At 43.5% G+C, this 17,691-nt stretch overlaps 1 pseudogene across 1 annotated transcript; it reads right to left on the minus strand.

The window, feature by feature from the left end:
* Positions 1 to 7,856: 7,856 nt before the first annotated feature.
* On the minus strand, positions 7,857 to 9,474 carry LOC116527901 (annotated as a pseudogene). Its single transcript, XR_004258782.1, has one exon. The product of XR_004258782.1 is annotated as a peroxiredoxin-like 2A pseudogene (transcript).
* Between the last annotated feature and the right edge of the window lie 8,217 nt (positions 9,475 to 17,691).

Below are 17,691 nucleotides of genomic sequence, written 5' to 3' on the forward strand. Positions count from 1 at the left end.
CTGTGACGGCGCGATCGGGACTCACCGCGAAGGATCCTGTGACGGCGGGATCGGGGGCTCACCGTGAAGGATCCTGTGAGAGCAGAATCGGGGCTCACCGCGAAGGATCCTGTGACGGTGCGATCGGGACTCACCGTGAAGGATCCTGTGACGGCGGGATCGGGACTCACCGCGAAGGGTCCTGTGACGGCGGGATCGGGACTCACCGCGAAGGGTCCTGTGACGGCGGGATCGGGACTCACCGCGAAGGGTCCTGTGACGGCGCGATCGGGACTCACCGCGAAGGGTCCTGTGACGGCGCGATCGGGACTCACCGCGAAGGGTCCTGTGACGGCGCGATCGGGACTCACCGCGAAGGGTCCTGTGACGGCGCGATCGGGACTCACCGCGAAGGGTCCTGTGACGGCGGGATCGGGACTCACCGCGAAGGGTCCTGTGACGGAGGGATCGGGACTCACCGCGAAGGATCCTGTGACGGCGGGATCGGGGCTCACCGCGAAGGATCCTGTGACGGCGGGATCGGGGCTCACCGCGAAGGATCCTGTGACGGCGGGATCGGGGCTCACCACGAAGGATCCTGTGACAGCGGGATCGGGACTCACTGCGAAGGATTCTGTGACAGCACAATTGGGGCTGTCTGCCACCTCAAAATTCTGGGCTCAAGGGATTCTCTGCCTCAGCTTGCCCAGTATCTGGGACTACAGCTACTGCCACTACGCCCAGCTAATTTTTTTTTTTAATTAATTTTTTATAGAGACTGGGGTCTTGTTTTGAAACTCCTGGCTTCAAGCAATCCTCTCACCTTGGCCTCCCAAAGTTCTGAGATTACAGGCATGAGCCACTGTGCCCAGCCTAAAATATGCATTTTAAACTCTAAAAAAAATTAATTAAATTAGGTCTCACTCACAAGGACTGCTGGATCTAGACAGAAACACACTACTATTTTTGTTTATATTTGAAATTTTCCATAATAAAGGTCTGATTCTGAGGTTCTGATTTAGTTTTCTGTCTTATATTAATAGAGTTCCCATTGGTGCGTGTGGAGAAAACTTTCTTTCCATACTTTTCTTAGCACCATGGAGACAGGCTGACATTTCCAATACGAACTCTGCTGAAAAACAAGGAGAAACAAAGAAAGAAGGCACACTCAGAACCAGTTACCATGGTTTCTAGTTCACTAGCGTCACCAGAAACACAGGGCTAGGTGACAAATGTCCTTAGATACCTTAGCTGCTCTGCAGGTAGGTTCCTGCCTGAGGGATTTATGATTCATGTTGCCCAGAGATTTTTAAAACAGAAAAGTGCTTATCTCCAGTTTCTCCAAGGACCCCCCAACTTTTGTTCTGGGTTGGTGATACTCCTAGAACCTGAAGATAAGTCACTTGAATGTAACATCAGCCCATGAAAATGAAACTAGAATCAGCAGGCACTGGGTGGGATTGAAGTCAGCAGAAGTGACCCAGAGAGACGTGTTTATGCAAAGGAACAACCAAAGTGACTTCTTCAAACTGAAAAAGAAATTCTTCTTCAAACAAGAATTTCCCCCAATACATCCTTTATGACTTAAGTTCAATGACAGCTTGTGTTTGATGGTAAAGGATTTTCTCCATGGCCTGAATTGAGACCACTGGAAAGCACCAGGCAGTGGGAGCAGTGGCCATCTGATGGGTGCTGTAGTGCATCCTGGGTCCAGGCACATGGGGCAGCGTGCCTCATCTGTGTCAGAGAGGGGAACGGATATGTTTGACGCTGCATGGGACCCCGAGGCAGCAGGAAACCAGAATGTTCCATACTCACATGTAGTCAAGATGATGTGGAGAGCCTAAAACCTATCCCCATCTCCAATGCTGTGGCATTTCGAAAGCCACTGCAGAATTTAGGGACAACACGGGGGAAATATTGGGGGGATTTATAGTTGAGTCATTACCTTTCTGTTGCCCAGCAGGACAGGACACAAAATAGAAATCAAGTTGTATCTGTAAAAGAATAAAGTCACAGATTCTCTACTCCTCAATTTGTGGACTGAGATTTGGACACACATAGCAGATCACAGAGCCAAGACACTGGTAGTGACAACAGGTGCGTAGGTCCAGGAGACTGAGGGACAGGACTCAGTGACCTGCTAGGGATGAGCAAGGAGTCACTGAGGGTCTCAGTCTGGTGGATGCACGATTTTGCCCTCTAGAGGGTGGACGATACTTTGGAACAAGAATCACTCATAATAACTTTCTATGACCTGAGAAAATCCCCTCAAGAGCCTTCAATTCCATCTGCTGTGATTGCAGCTTCACTAAGCAACCTTCTGATGGCTCTTAGTTTCCCAGGTAACCTGAAGGGCATTCTGGCTTATTATCTATCAGTCTTCAAGAGTCTAATTAGGGCTGCCTTGAGAGCCTGGTCAAATTAGGTTGCAACTACAAGTTCAGGGGTCTGGTGCGGCAAACCTGAGGCCCAAGCTCCATACTGACAACCACACTGAGGTTCTGCCAGTCCAGGATTTCTGGACGCCTTTCTGAAGCCAATCATTAGCACCCCAGTAAGGAGCAGATTGACTGCTGTAACCCAGCAAGTACCACGGTGGCGAAGGATAGGGAGAGAGCCTACCGGAGCCACTGGAGGTGGAGTTTCTGTTGGGATTCACTGTTGTGAGCCACTCCATTGAGCTCCTGGACTCTGAGACTTTCACTTTGAGGAGTCAATCCTGGGGACGTCTCTCTCTGGAGACATCTCACAAGTTTTGATGATAATATTTATTATTATTTGCTTCTAGGTATTTCTAATTTTTATTGTTATTTTTTCTTTGATCCATGAGGAATTTAGAAGTGGTTCAATTTTTATCAAAGCAGACAGGATTATTTACAAGCTATTTGTTACAAATTTCTGCCTTAACTAAATTTTTCGGAGAATGAGGTTTGTATTATGCTAATTCTTTATAATGTGTTAAAATTAGACTTCTAATATGGTCAATTTCTATAAATGTTCTATTTGTGCTTGAAAATGTACATTTATTATTGTTTCTGTTTTTGTTTTTGTTTAAGATGGAGTTTTGCTGTTTTTGTCCAGGCTGGAATGCAACGGCACGATCTCGGCTCACTGCAACTTCTGCCTCCCGGGTTCAAGTGACTCTCATGCCTCAGCCTCCCGAATAGCTGAGATTACAGGCACCCACCACCATGCCTGGCTAATTTTATATTTTTAGTAGAGACAGGGTTTCACCATAGTGGCCAAGATGGTCTCAAACTCCTGACCTTGGGTGATCTGCCCGCCTCGGCCTCCCTAACTGCTGGGATTATAGGCGTAAGCCACCGCACCCAATGTCATTATTGCTGAGTGCAACATTTTATGTATATATTATATTATAGATGTGTCTATTAAATTAAGGTTATAATTTACATTATTTAAATCTTAAAATCCTCATTTTTGGTGTTTTAAACTGTCAATTAATGAGAAAGTTTTATTAAAACCTCTCTGTATGATTTATTTATTTATTTTTAGATAAGGTTTTACTCTGTCTCCCAGGCTGGAGTGTAGTGGCACAATCCTGGCTCACTGCAGCCTCAACCTCCTGGGCTCAAGCGATTCTCATGCCTCAGCCTCCCAAGCAGGTAGGACTACAGGGACGCATCACCATGCCCAGCTAATTTTTAAATTTTTTTGTAGAGATGGGGTCTTGTCATGTTGCCCAGGCTGGTCTGGAACTGCTGGGCTCAAATGATCCTCCCACCTCGGTCTCCCAAAGTGCTGGAATTACAGGCATGAGCCACTGCACCCAGCCAATTTATTGTTAAAGCAAGTATTTGGCTTTACCTTGTTTTGTTAATGCCCAAATATCTGCATGATTTTTAATTTTAAAATAAATGAATAATTATTGTATTATTAGTCTTCTGTTCCATTAATGTTTGTTAGATTAGCCAGATTTTTAAATTTCTTTGCTCACTTTCTTATTTCCTATCATTCATTCCTTCTGCATACGGTTGTCTTCTTCCTGAAAACACATCCTTTAAAACTTACTTTAGATTGGGCACAGTGGCTCACACCTATAATCCTAGCACTTTGGTAGACTGAGGCAGGAGGATCACTTGAGCCCAGGAGTTTGAGACCAGCCTGGGCAACATAGTGAAACTGTCTCTACAAAAAAAATACAAAAAAAAAAAAAAAAACAACTAGCTGGGCATGGTGGCACACCCTTGTAGTCCCAGCTACTCAGAGGCGGGAGGCTCACTGGGAGGTCAAGGCTGCAGTGAGCCACGATCATGCCACTACGCTCTAGCCTGAGTAACAGAGTGAGATGCTGTCTCAAAATAAAATAAAATTTACTTTACTGAGAGTTTGCTGATGGCAAATTCTCTCAATTTTTATCAATGAAAGTTTCTTATCTTTTCATTATTATTGAACAGTGGTTTAGCTGGTATCATAGTTAGGGTTCTTCAGAGAAACAGAACGAACAGGATGTGGGTGGATAGATAGATAGATATAGATATAGATGACAGACTGACACAGATAGGTAGATCTGTCTATCTATCTATCTATCTGTCTGTCTAACTAGAGATCAATTTTAAGGAGTTGATTCATGAACTTACGGAGTCTGGCAAGTCCCACCGTCTTCCGTCTTCGGCATGGGAATCAGGGAATAAGAATCCGCGTAGAGGAGGGGCAGGAGTGCTAACACCAGGACAGTAGCAACCGCAGAGAGAAGAGGGTCAGGCTGATGAGGGAAGGGAGAAGAACGGGTGTCCGGGACAGGCTCTCCTGGAGTCCTAGTCATGATCCCAGTAGAGGTAGGGTGAGGCCTTGAGCTCCCTGGGTCCAGTGTCCTAGGGAGCAAGGTGAGAGCTACGGTGATGCAGAGCTCTCCAGGCCTTGCTCTGACAGCCCTCGCCCCAGGGACAACCAAGCAGGAGCTAGAGGGAGGTGGACCCAGAGAGAGACTCCATAAAGGGAGCAGCACCTGGGCAGGTGGGTGATGCCAGTAACGCATAGAAACGAATCTGTGAGTGCATCATGGCGGCGGCAAGGAGCCATGTTGCCAGTACCAGTTCCCTGAAGGTAAGAGCCCAGGAATAACCAGAGATCAGAAGAGGCGTGGGACTGCGGCCTTAAAAGCCACTAATGAGAGAAGCCTGACACTGTAAAGGGTTTAGCTCAGTGGAAGAGCATTTGAAGAGCAGTTGAAGAGTATCAAGAGGTCCCTGCTTCAAATCCAGGTGTCACCTACAGTTTACTGGCTTTTATCCAGCAAAAGTATCTTGCTTCCTTCCTCTCCTACCCCTCAAAAGCCAGCCTCTAGGACTATAATGTCGTATTTGTGACAGAGAAATAGGACGCAGCAGACAAGCTTTGCTAGCCTCACGATGACCTTTCTAGAAGGTTTTCTGCAGAAACCCTGTGGGGTATTTAAGTAGGTTTAAATCCTGATTCTGCCTCCTGCCACCTGTGTCATTGTTAGCAAGTCACTGAGTCTCAGGATCCTCACAACCAGGACAACTGGGGAACTGGGGTCCTCGCGAGGCGGCCACATGTGGACAAACCTGTATGTTATGTGACCCGGGAGCTCAACTTCCGCCGGTTTGCAGCTGCGACATTGCCAAGGCCTCCACCCACCTCATATGCAGGACTTGCTTCTGCTCCCTCTGGCCTCTCACCTGCCGCTCTGGTTGCTGCCTGGGCCCTGCCCGCCTGCCTTGGCTGCTTCCATTTCTGCTTGTGGACAGAGGGCAGTGCATCCAGGAAATGTCCCAATGCGGAAATGCGGCTCTCACCACCTGACACAAACAAAACATATTCTTTCCAGAGAGCCTCCCTTCCCCCTGAACACAATAACCTAAGGGGAACAATTACCAACCCAGACTCCAGGCACCCCGCAGTGACTGCCCAGACTCCCGTATCCCTTCCCACACTCCGTGCAGCCTACCCCCACCACCCCTCATCCAGCATCCTCAAGAGGGAGGGGAGGAGAAAGGACGGGAACTTTCTTTCCACATGTACACGGGTGGAGGCAAATGGGTGCGTCTGGAGGGATGGTCCCACTCCACGAGCAAAAGCCTCCTCCAGATATCAGTTCAAACTGCCTAGGACAATCACTGGAACAAAATCACCTCCGGTGCAAAGTCCTATTACTTTTCCTCCCACTCCCCTTATTTTCTGATCACAATTTCACCTGTAGCTGGGATCTATTTAAACTTCTAACTTCCAGGCATACCTAACTTTTTGCCTTTGGTGGGAAGAAAACTGACTACATAGAATAATAACAATAAAATAATTTATTTCTAAAAATAAATTTTCAAAATAAAAATATTAATAGTAAGAACATTGCACGCCCTCAAGGCGTCCAAGCTGGGGTCCTCTGTATCTCACCTCCCCTGCTTCCATCTCACCTCACCTTTCAGTCCAAAACGTTACCAGATCCACTCTGTTGCCCAGACTGGAGTGCAGAGGCCTGATTATAGCCCATTGCAGCCTCAAACTCTTGAGCTCAAGAAATACTTCCAACTCAGCCTCCTGAGTAGCTGGGACTACAGACGTGTGCCACCATGCCAGGCTGATTTTTAAATTTTCTGTGGAGATGGGTCTCACTACAATGCCCAGGCCGGTCTTGAGCTCCTGGGCTCAAGTTATCCTTCCACTTCAGCCTCCCAAAGTGCTGGGATTGCAGGCACGAGCCACTGCACCTAGCCAAAATCTTATTTTATTCCAAATTTTCATCCACTGTCTCTATCCCAACTGCCACGGCTTCATGTTCTCTTGCTTGAATCATTGTAACTCTAAAGTCAGATCCCTGTAACTCCTTCCACTGGACTATCCTATCCAATGTGGTCACCACCATGAGATTCCTAGCAATCTGAGCAGATTATTTTCATCTCCTGAATAAAACCCTTTGTGGATCCTCAGTGTTCACAGGGCAAAACATAAACTTCATCCCATGGAACTCATGGCCCATTGCAATTTACACTTTGCTGGCTTCTCTAGCCATTGTGCCCTCAATGCCTCCTATGGCCCACACTACACTTCCCACTGCTCCCCTGATGCACGTGGTTCCTTGCCCAGCCTTTGTTTATGCTGCATCCTCTACCCAAAATGCCCTTTTCTACTCGCCTTCTTCACCTGGAATTTTGATTAGCTAATGCTGCAAAACAAATCACAGCAAATCTTAGAGCCTCAAACACTAATCATGTCTTACTTCCATGGTTTCTATTGGCCAGGAATTCAGGATGGGCTCAGATAAGCAGTTCTCATTTAGAGATCTCTCCTGCAGTTATAATTGTATGTCAGCTGGGGCTGTGTCATCTGAAGGCTTGACTGAGGCTGGAGGGCCTACTTTCAACATGGCTCTCTCGCATGGCTGGCAAGCTGATGCAGACCATGAGCTGAGGGCTTCAGTCCCTCTCCACATCAGCCTCCACAGGGTTGCTTGAGCATCCTCACAGGATGGAGGCTGGCTTCCCCCAGAGTGATAAATCTAAAAGACCAAGGTGGAAGCTGCCATGCTTTTATTGTCTAGCTTCAAAAGTCACACAGTGTCACTTCCATGGTATTATTTTTCTCTCTTTGTACCAAGCACTTTCTGACCTTCCGTCAAATTCTCTAGCTCTGGGCCATCCTCTTTACCTGCTGTGACTTCACAACTGCCACCTTTTTACTTGTAAGGACATGCCCAGGACTTCAAGCTTGCTTTCAGGAGCTGGCAGCACCAATTCTAAATAGCGGTCTTTTTTACTGCCATGAACCACCCCTTTCTTGTCTTCACAACCGTTCAGGCTACTCTTCCTCAGTTCCAAGGCAAAACATGCATTAATAGCCTTGTTGAAATTTAAGAACAGAAAGGCCAATCAACCCTCCTTGGTTAAACTCAACTGACATTTTTTTTTCTGACGCATAATTTTATTAAAGCCAGAGATGGTCATTGCTTCTAGAGAAACAAATCTCTGAGGTTAGAATGGAAGATAATGAAACAAGATATTCCACTTTATAATTTACCTTTGTGAAACTGTCCCAGAGCATGCCAATTCTATTATGAAAGTATTACTTTGACATTATGAATCAAATAGGGCAGAAAACACAGAAGCCAAAAAACCTTAAATTCTGTAATCTTCAAGTCAATCATCATTTTCTTAGGTTTTTGAAGACCCGAAAAGAAAAATAAATTTCAAACAGCAGCACTCAAACACCATACACATTTGTAATCAGGCACAGCAATTTTTTTTTTTTTTTTTGAGATGCAGTCTCAGTCACCCAGGCTGGATTGCAGTGGCCTGATCTTGGCTCACTGCAACCTCTAGCTCCCAGGTTCAAGTGATTCTCCTACCTCAGCCTCCCGAGTAGCTGGGACTACAGGTGCACACCACCACGCCTGGCTGGTTTTTTTATTTTTAGTAGAGACAGGGTTTCGCCAAGTTGCCCAAGCTGGTCTCGAACTCCTGATCTCAAGTGAACTGCCCACCTCGGCCTCCCAAAGTGCTAGGATTATAGGCATGAGCCACCACACCCAGCCTAGCAGTCAATTTTAAGTTTCATATTTTCCAGGTTTTAGCTTAATAATTCTCATTACTTTTTTAGATTTCTGTCAGTTTTGTTTTGGGGCTATTTTGCCTTACTGGGCCTAAACAGAGTATTAAAATACATTAATTATCCATACTAAGAATAGAGTATAAGTGGGTTTCTCACTCCTGAGGGACACAAGTGGAAACAACACATCCCATGAACACAGGTGAATGCCCCTGGTTATCCCTGAGCTGGGTAGTTTCACACAATCATTTTTTCTCTGAGGCCAAAGTCTGTGGTTTGATCATCTTAGCAGCTTCCCGAACAGAAAGTGGGTTTAATTTGTCTCCAAATTCTTTTTCTCGGTGCTCAAGAAGAATGCCCTGCTTTCCTGATCCCACCACAAAAACTCCCCCGAGGACGAAGACTTCTCCTCCAGGTTTCCAGAGAAGCCTCCATTCCAGGCTTGGAAGAAGTTGTACCACACTTCCAGATGGACAAATCCCATAAACATCATCTTCTGCCTTTGTGGACCATAGAACTTTTTCTTTTCATCCAGGAAGATTTCTCCTTTGAAATAAGGCTGGAAATCCTTCACTTCAGTCTTGATGTGCTCCTTTACCACTGCATAGAGGGGGCCGCCAAGCTCGTCCAATTGGGTTTCAGGGAGGACAGATCCGCAGCTTCCTCTCGACAGAGGAAACAGCCTGGCCTCCGCACAGCCATAATCACAGCTCCATTTTTTCCCCATAGATCCTTTGCTTTCAAAGTCCTTGGTTCATTCTCTAGTGCTTTCAGGTCAATATCCTCCAGGTACTCCAGTGCTGTTTTCTGGGGCTTGGACAGAAACATGTCTGTGTTGGCCAGCAGCAATGCCAAGGCAGCAGCCCCCAGGGCTCCCACACCAGTGGACCACATCCCCATGGTGAAGAAACTTGGGTCCTGGAGGAAAGACATTTCCGCAGTGTCACCCTCCTGCTGGCCTTCTCCCGCCCCTACGCCCCTCAACTGACATTTTTTATGAGTATCTACTAAATACCAATGCTCCAGACATATGCAGATGAAGAATATTTGAACATTTCTCCTGCCTAAGACATGCTCAGAGCCAGATGGAAATAATGACAACAAATAATGTAGCACAAATAATAATATGTGCTACAGTTCCAAACAAAACCTTAAACTAAGGGAAAATAGAAAAGAGAAAAAGCAACCGAACCTGGCGCCAGGGAAAGGGAGAAAAGCCTTCAAAAACATGCCCAATGCAGTGGCTCATGCCTGTAATCCCAGCACTTTGGGAAACTGAGGTGGGTGGATCACTAGAGGCCAGGACTTCAAGACCAGCCTAGCAAACATGGTAAAATCTCATCTCTACTAAAAATACACAGATTAGCCGGGCATGGTGATATGTGCCAGTAATCCCAGCTACTCAGGAGGCTGAGGCATGGGAATCACTTAAACCCAGGAGGTGGAAGTTGAAGTGAGCCGAGATCATGCCACTGCACTCCAGCCTGGGTGACCGAGCAAGACTTCATCTCAAAAAAACAAAACAAAACAAAAAACTAGCTGAGAGGTCACCTCTACTGCAAGGGATGAATGTCTGTCCAGACAGTGGGGTTGGAAGGTGCATTGGATGGCACATTAAAAGACGTGCTGGACCATGGAGAGCACACGGTGCCTGGAGGGCACATGTGTGCCTGTGAAGGTCTGTGGGGGGGCGGGTAAGGAGGTGGAGCAAGAGGAACAGGGAGGGGTGGGAGAGAGAGGTGACCACAATGGAAAAGTAGATTGACACATGTTGTGGGGAGACTTGTATATTGACTGTGCTTTGACGCTTTGACATTTTAGACATCTTGGAGTTTGCTGAGGACTTGAAGCAAAGGAACCATAGGTTCATATTTGTTTTGCAGGCAGATGGTGTCAGCAGGCAGAGGCTATGTGGGAGGAAAGGGAGACGGGCGACTTACTAATATTTGTTGTATTGCTGAGGCTGCTGCTGATGCTGTAGTGAGGTTGGGAAAGGGGTTTTAATTTTTTTCCTTAGGAACTGTTTTATTCATTTTAACTGAAAGTATAAGATGTGGCCCTGGGAATACTGCCTTCCAGAGAGGTGGGGTCCTAGCAGCAGCCTCAGGGATGCTCTGACCCCCAAGCTCCTGTGCTGCTGTTGCAGTGCTTGAGCAGGACCTGGAAGTGCCTGGACAAGAGCTGTCAGCACCTGGGCAGGACCTGGGAAGCTCCTGGGCAGGACCTGGCAGGACCTGGGCAGGATCTTATGGCACTTGGGCAATAACTGGACAGAACCTGGGCAACACCTGCATAGCACCTGACAAGTCCTGGCAGGACCTGGGCTGAACCTGCTACCAACACAAGCCCAGAGTGGGTCAATTCAGCTGATGAGGTCACAGTCATTGCTACAGTCTCTGACCCTGATGGTTTCTTTTCATGGCTAGTTTTTTCCTTTTCCTTTGGAAAATTAAAGCATAACACAGAGAAGACTGCACAAAACCCCATGTACAGCTCAATGAGTTAAAACAAAGTGAACATGCTTGGTAACCACCCCACCAGCTGAGAAAATAACACAGCAGAAACTCAGAAACCTCCTGCAGGACGCACCTAGGCACTGGCCTCTCCTCCCCAAAAGAATCAAGCTATTCTGGCTTCTCTCACCATGCATTAATTTTATCTGTTCATTAACTTTATTTAAATGAAACCATAAAATATATGTTCCTTTTTGTCTAGATTTTCTCTCAATATTCCATTTGTGAGTGCTATGGTATAAATATCTGTGTTCCCCCAAAATGCTAATCCCCATGGTGATGGTATTAGAAGGTGAGGTCTTTGGAAAGTGATTAGGTTGTGAGGGTGGAGCCCTCATGAATGGAATTAGTGACCTTACAAAAGTGGCTGAGAGAGAGACCCCTCACCCCTTCCACCATGTAAGCATACAGCAAGAATGCACCATCTATGAGCCAGAAATGGAGCTCCTACCAGTTACTGCATCTGCCTTGATCTTGGACTTCCCAGCCTCCAGAGCTGTGAGAAATAAATTTCTATTGTGTATAAGCTCTCCAGTATATGGTATTTTGTTATAGGGGCTGGAATGGACTAAGAGAGTGAGATTCATTCATGTTATTGCATGAAGCTATAGCACATTTATTTTAATGCTGTATAAGATTATATTGAGCTAATAGTACAATGTATTTATCCATTCTATTCTTTATAAACATTTGGGTTATTTTCAGTTTGAATCTATTATGAATGAAGCTGATATGAATATTCATGTATGTGTCTTTTGGTGCAAATTTATTTTTTTTTGTGATTTAGTTTTTATTTCATAATCATAAACTTTACTCAACTCTGCAATCCAGCTAGGTATGGAAGGGAACAAGGAAAACATGGAGCCCAAAGGGAACTACAGCGAGAGCACAAAGATTCTAGGATTCTGCGAGCAAGTGGGGTGGAGGGTGCTCTCCTGAGCTACAGAAGGAATGGTCTGGTGGTTAAGATAAAACACAAGTCAAACTTATTAGATTTGTCCACACTCAGCAGTGGTGATCTTCTTGCTGGTCTTGCCATTCCTGGACCCAAAGCGCTTCATGACCTCCACAATGTTCATATGCCTTCTTTCAGCTTGCCAAAGACCGCATGCTCGCCATCCAACCACTCAGTCTTGGCAGTGCACATGAAAAACAGGGAACCGTTTGTGTTGGGTCCAGCATTTGCCGTGAACAAGATGCCAGGACCTGTATGTTTTAGGATGAAGTTCTCATCATCAAATTTCTTCCTGTAGATGGACTTGCCACCAGTGCCATTATGGAGTGCAAAGTCACCACCCTGACACATAAACCCTGGAATAAATCTGTGAAAGCAAAAACTCTTATCACCAAATCCTTTCTCTCCAGTGCTCAGAGCATGAAAGTTTTCTGCTGTCTTTGGAAAAAACAGCTCCAATATGTTAACATAGATTATGTTTATGGATTAGACGAGCAGTCATTTCTTGGTTTCCAGACCCCTTACCTTGAAGGAGACGTGGACCACGGGCTTGCTGTCAATGGCAATGTGAAAGAACACGGTGGGGTTGACCACGGCTGATACTACAAGGCTCCCAGTGACGGCAGCATCTGCAAAGCCAGTGCACATTTATTCTGAGCCTAATCCTAAGAGACGATTTTCTAGTTCATAGGGTGTCTATGTCTTCAACTATAGTGGATAATGTCAACTTTAGTGGGTAAACTTGTTGTGCAAGTTTATGTTCACATCAGCAATATAGGTTTTTCCATTACACCATCTGGTTACCAACACAATTATTGTTAGTTTTTTTCTTTTTTAATTTAGGCATTCCAATGGGTATGTAGTGTTTCTTGTGATGTTATTTTGCATTTCACTAATTACGACTGAGATCGGACCACTTGTCATGTGTTTGTTGGTTTCATTGATAACCTTTCTTTGGATAACCTTGTTCAGGTCTATTGCCCATTTTTGTACTGTGTTTTTTTTTTTAATTGATTCATAGGATTTCTTTATATATTCTGAATAAAATCTCTTGTTAGTTATATGTATGCAAATAACTTCTCCTTCTCTATAACTTGCCTTTCAACTTTATTTTTTTTAAGAGAGAGACCATCTCACTGTGTTGCCCACACTGGAATGCAGTGGTGTGATCATGGCTCACCGCAGCCTCTACCTCCTGGGCTCAAGCAAACCTTCCACCTCAGAACCTCAAGTACCTGGGAACACAGTAATGTGCCACCATGCCAGGCTAATTTTTAAAATTTTTTGTAGAGATGAGATCTTGCTACATTGCCCAGGCTAGACTCCAATGCCTGGATTAAAGCAATCCTCATGCCTCAACCTCTCAAAGTGCTGGGATTATAGGCATCAACTACCACACCTGGCCCCTTTCAACTTTTTAATGGCAACTTTTCATAAACGAGCATTTCTAATTTTAATATAGTCTTATTAGTCTTTTTACTTTATGGTTCTTCTTAAGGTCTGTTTAAGAAATCTTTACTTCCTTTGAGAGCAGAAGAAAGTCTCTTCCGTTGCCCACTGGAAAGTTAATTGTTTCACCCTTCCTATTTGGATCGGTAATTCACCCAGAATTGATTTTGTGTTTGGTGCAAGAGAGGGGTCCAAGTTTCATTTTTTCTGTGTTGATGTCTAATGGACTCAGAAGCTTTATTGACAAAGCTATCCTTTCTGAACTGCTCAGGAACGCCACTGCTACTTTCATCAGAAATCAAGAATTCATAAGTGTGTGAGTCAATTTCTGGATTCCTTTGGATTTCTGTTCCTTTGGTTTGCTTGTTCTTCCTTGCGCAAATATATCATCTTAATCATCATAACTTGCTAACAATATTTTTAACAATATTTTATATGTAAGAGCAATTCCTCTTATTTTGTTCTTGAACATTAGTGTGGATATTCTTGGCTTTTTGCATTTTCAATGTAAATTTTAGAATCAATTTGTGTTAATCTCTTCCCTCCATCCACCATAAAAAACTGCAGTCATTTTGATTTAGATTGAGTTGAATCTATATAGAAATTAGTATATTTATGCTGTGTGTGTTCCAGTCCATGAAGATGATATATCCCTTCATTTATGTATTTCTCTCAGAAATTTATCTCTGTAATATTTTATCACTTTCTGTGTAGAGAGATTATTATAAATACATTCATTAGATTTACCCCTAGATATTTGCTATTTTTGATTGTTATATTTTTATTTTTAAGAGTTATTTTCCCATTACATATAAGTCACAAACTTGCACAACTCATATATAAATCCTAACGATTTATCTGTATATCCTTTTGGATTGTCTAGGAACTCTGGCGCTCTTCTGTGAATAAGATTAATTTTTTACTTTGCAATACATATACATCTACTTATTTTACTTGTCTTATTTCAGTTACTATGAACTTCATAAAAATGTGGATAGAAGTATTGATAGGTGTCATGCTTGCCTATTCCCAATCAGAGAGAAAGATTTTTTTTTTTTTTTTTTTTGAGACAGTATCTCGCTACCACCCAGGCTGGAGAACAGTGGTACCATCATAGCTTACTGCAGCTCAGAAGCCTCGGCTCAAGTGATCCTCCCACCTCAGCCTCCTGAGTAACTGAAACTACAGTCGTGTACCACCTCACCTGGCTAACTTTTTGTTGTTAAAAATTAAAATCTCGCTTTGTTGCCTAGGCTGGTCTCCCACCTCAGCCTCCAAAGTGCTCAGTTTACAGGTTCATTGAGCCACCACGTCCAGTTGAGAAACATTTTTATATTTTATCAATTAGTTGATGTCTATTGGACATCCTTTATTAAGAAAATTCCTTTTTGAGGGGATTAGGGGACAGAGTCTCGCTCTATCACGCAGGCTGGGGAGCAGTGGCACAATCTCAGCTCACTGCAACCTCTGTCTCCTGGGTTCTAGCAATTCTCCTGCTTCAGCCTCCCGAGTAGCTAGGATTACAGGTGTGCACCAACACGCCTAGCTAATTTTTTTTTTATTTTTAGTAGAAATGGGGTTTTACAATGTTGGCCAGGCTGGTCTCAAACTCCTGACCTCAGGTGATCTGCTGGTCTCGACCTCCCAAAGTGCTGGGATTACAGGCGTGAGCCACTAAGCCTGGCCCCTATTTTTATATTAAGATTTTTATTGTTATTTTATTATAATGGATGGTTTTTAAAATCATAAATAGATGTTTAATATTATCGAGGCTTTTTTCTATATCTACTGGGATTATCATATAATTTTTTTTCTTTACTATGTTAATGTGGTGATATTAACATTACCTTGATTGATTTACAACTGTTAAGTCAACATTTCTAGAGTAAACTCAATTGATCAGAATGCATTATCTTGTTTATGACTTGCTGGATTGCTAGTATTTTTTGAGAATTCATAGGTGATATTGGCCTGTAATTATCTTTTTTTTATAATGTCCTAGTAAGATATAGGTTATTAAGGTTATGCTGGCCTCATAAACTAAGTTGAGAAATTCTCCCTTTATTCGTAATTTTTGGAAGACTATGCATAACAGAGGCATTATGTCTTGTAAAATGTTTGGTTGGATGGATTGGTGAAGCCATCTGAGTCTAGAGTTTTCTTTGGAAAAGGTTTTAAAGTATGGATTTAATTCCTTTAATAGTCATAGGAGCATTCCCATTTTCTATTTCTGCATGTGTCAGTTTTATAAATTTGTGTTTTCTAGAATTTTGCCAGTTTATCTACGTTTTCCATTTTTTAGTGTAAAGTTGTTTATCATATTTTAACTTTGAATTTCCATATGATCTGTGTTACCTCTAGTAATGTTCCTTTTTAAATTCCTAGTAGTAGGTATGTTTACATTCTATTTTCTTTGTCTTAAAAAGTCTTGCCAGAGATTTCTGGCCTTTATAGATCTTTTCAGGGTACCAGCTTTTGGTTTCATAGATCTCTACTGTACTTTGCTTCCTGGTTTATTTTTGTTACTCTTCTTTTTAAATAGTTATCCTAGAGGCCATAGCACGCATGCTGAGCATGTCAACGTTTCGTACTGATGGTACATTTACCCTCTCTCCGTGACATTGCAAGAACCTTAAAACACTTTAAGTCCTTGTATTCTTATCTTGACTTATGTAACGTTGTATGTAGTAATTATCTATAGATTTTAGACTATGTTAGACATAATTATTGTTTTATACTATCATTATTTATTTACATTAAACACCTATTTATTTTTTATTTTTTACAAGGAATCTTGTTGTATTGCTCAGGCTGGTGGACAGTGGCATAACCTTGGCTCACTGCAACCTCCATCTCCTGGGTTCAAGTGATTCTCATGCCTCAGCCTCCTGAGTAGTTGGGATTACAAGTGCCTGCCACCATGCCTGACTAATTTTTGTATTTTTAGTAGAGACAGAGTTTCATGCTAGGCTGATCTTGAACTCCTAGCCTCAAGTGATCCACCCACCTTGGCCTCCCAAGTGCTGGGATTACAGGCGTGAGCTACTGTGCCTGGCCAACACACCTATTTATTCTTGGTATTATTTTTTTTCCTTTGCATATCCAACATTCCATTCATCTCTTCTGAAGAATACTCTTGTCTGAAGAATACTTTTTCTGAAGAATAGCATTTCCTTAGGGAAGTTAGCTGATAAATATTGTTTTTCTTTGCTCAAAAAAATCTTTATGTCATTTTCAGAGCAGGGATACAGGCTATTCTAAAAGGTATATCTCCTGAAAAACAAAATCAGATTAACTTATGTGTTTTGCTAGAGGAGATTTTTACTGAAAGGACAAAGAGAATATAAATTAAAATAGCAGAAAATATCATCCCAGTTTGGGAGTGAGGAGTGATTTCACAGACCCGAGGATGTTGAAAGCTAAATATCCTCAGTGACAGAATCTGGAGAAGCAAGCTGCCTCCCAAGGTGACCCTAACCCCAGAAGGCTCAGGAATTGGAGGGAACAGAGCCCAGCAGGTGGACCTTTGTCATGGAGCTGAAAACAGAAGCCCCAGTTGAAATTCTATTTCCAAAGCGGAAAGACTCCAAATCCTTTCTGCCGTGGAGTAATCCAGGTGAGAGAGAGGTTTACCCCTTGAGAGGCTGATCCAGAGAAGTCCAGACTCAGGAGTATCTGTGATGGTTGCTCAATGAGAAATAGTGGAATTCACTCACCCATTCACCAATTTGTTGAATGGATACAGTGTGCATGGCACAGTAACACAGCTACAGAACCAGACAAGACAAAGTCCCTGCCCATTCTAGAGAGGACTAAGGGGAAGACTACAGGTTAAACTGTGAGACGTTCTCCTTCCCCTTCCCCTATTCTGTGACTCCAGCTCACTGCTAGTCATGTTCTTTCTGGCTGGAGATGAGCAATATCATTTGGAGTTTTTACGCTTTGCATGTGATCTGCAAAATCAAGCTTTTCTGGATTTCCCAACTACCAAGCTATCAGCCAACAAGTGCCACCCCATACTCAGAGAGAACCTAATCAGCGTCAGGCATCTCACTCTCAATTTACAAATAGGTAATTAGAGATCCACAGACTTTGGAGGCAACATCTCTAACATGAAAAACATAGATGAAAGCAAACAGAAAAAGAAAGAGAGACAACACTAGGAGCAGAAGAAAACTTAAAACTATATGTGTGTGTCATTGCTATCCTCAGAGAGATAAGGACAGATTTTGCATGCATGAAAAGGGAACACAGTGTAAAACCAGAAAGAAC

The sequence above is a fragment of the Sapajus apella genome, unplaced genomic scaffold (genome assembly GCF_009761245.1).
Source record: "Sapajus apella isolate SASKATOON/1434 unplaced genomic scaffold, GSC_monkey_1.0 scaffold56, whole genome shotgun sequence".
NCBI classification, from domain to species: Eukaryota; Metazoa; Chordata; class Mammalia; order Primates; family Cebidae; genus Sapajus; species Sapajus apella.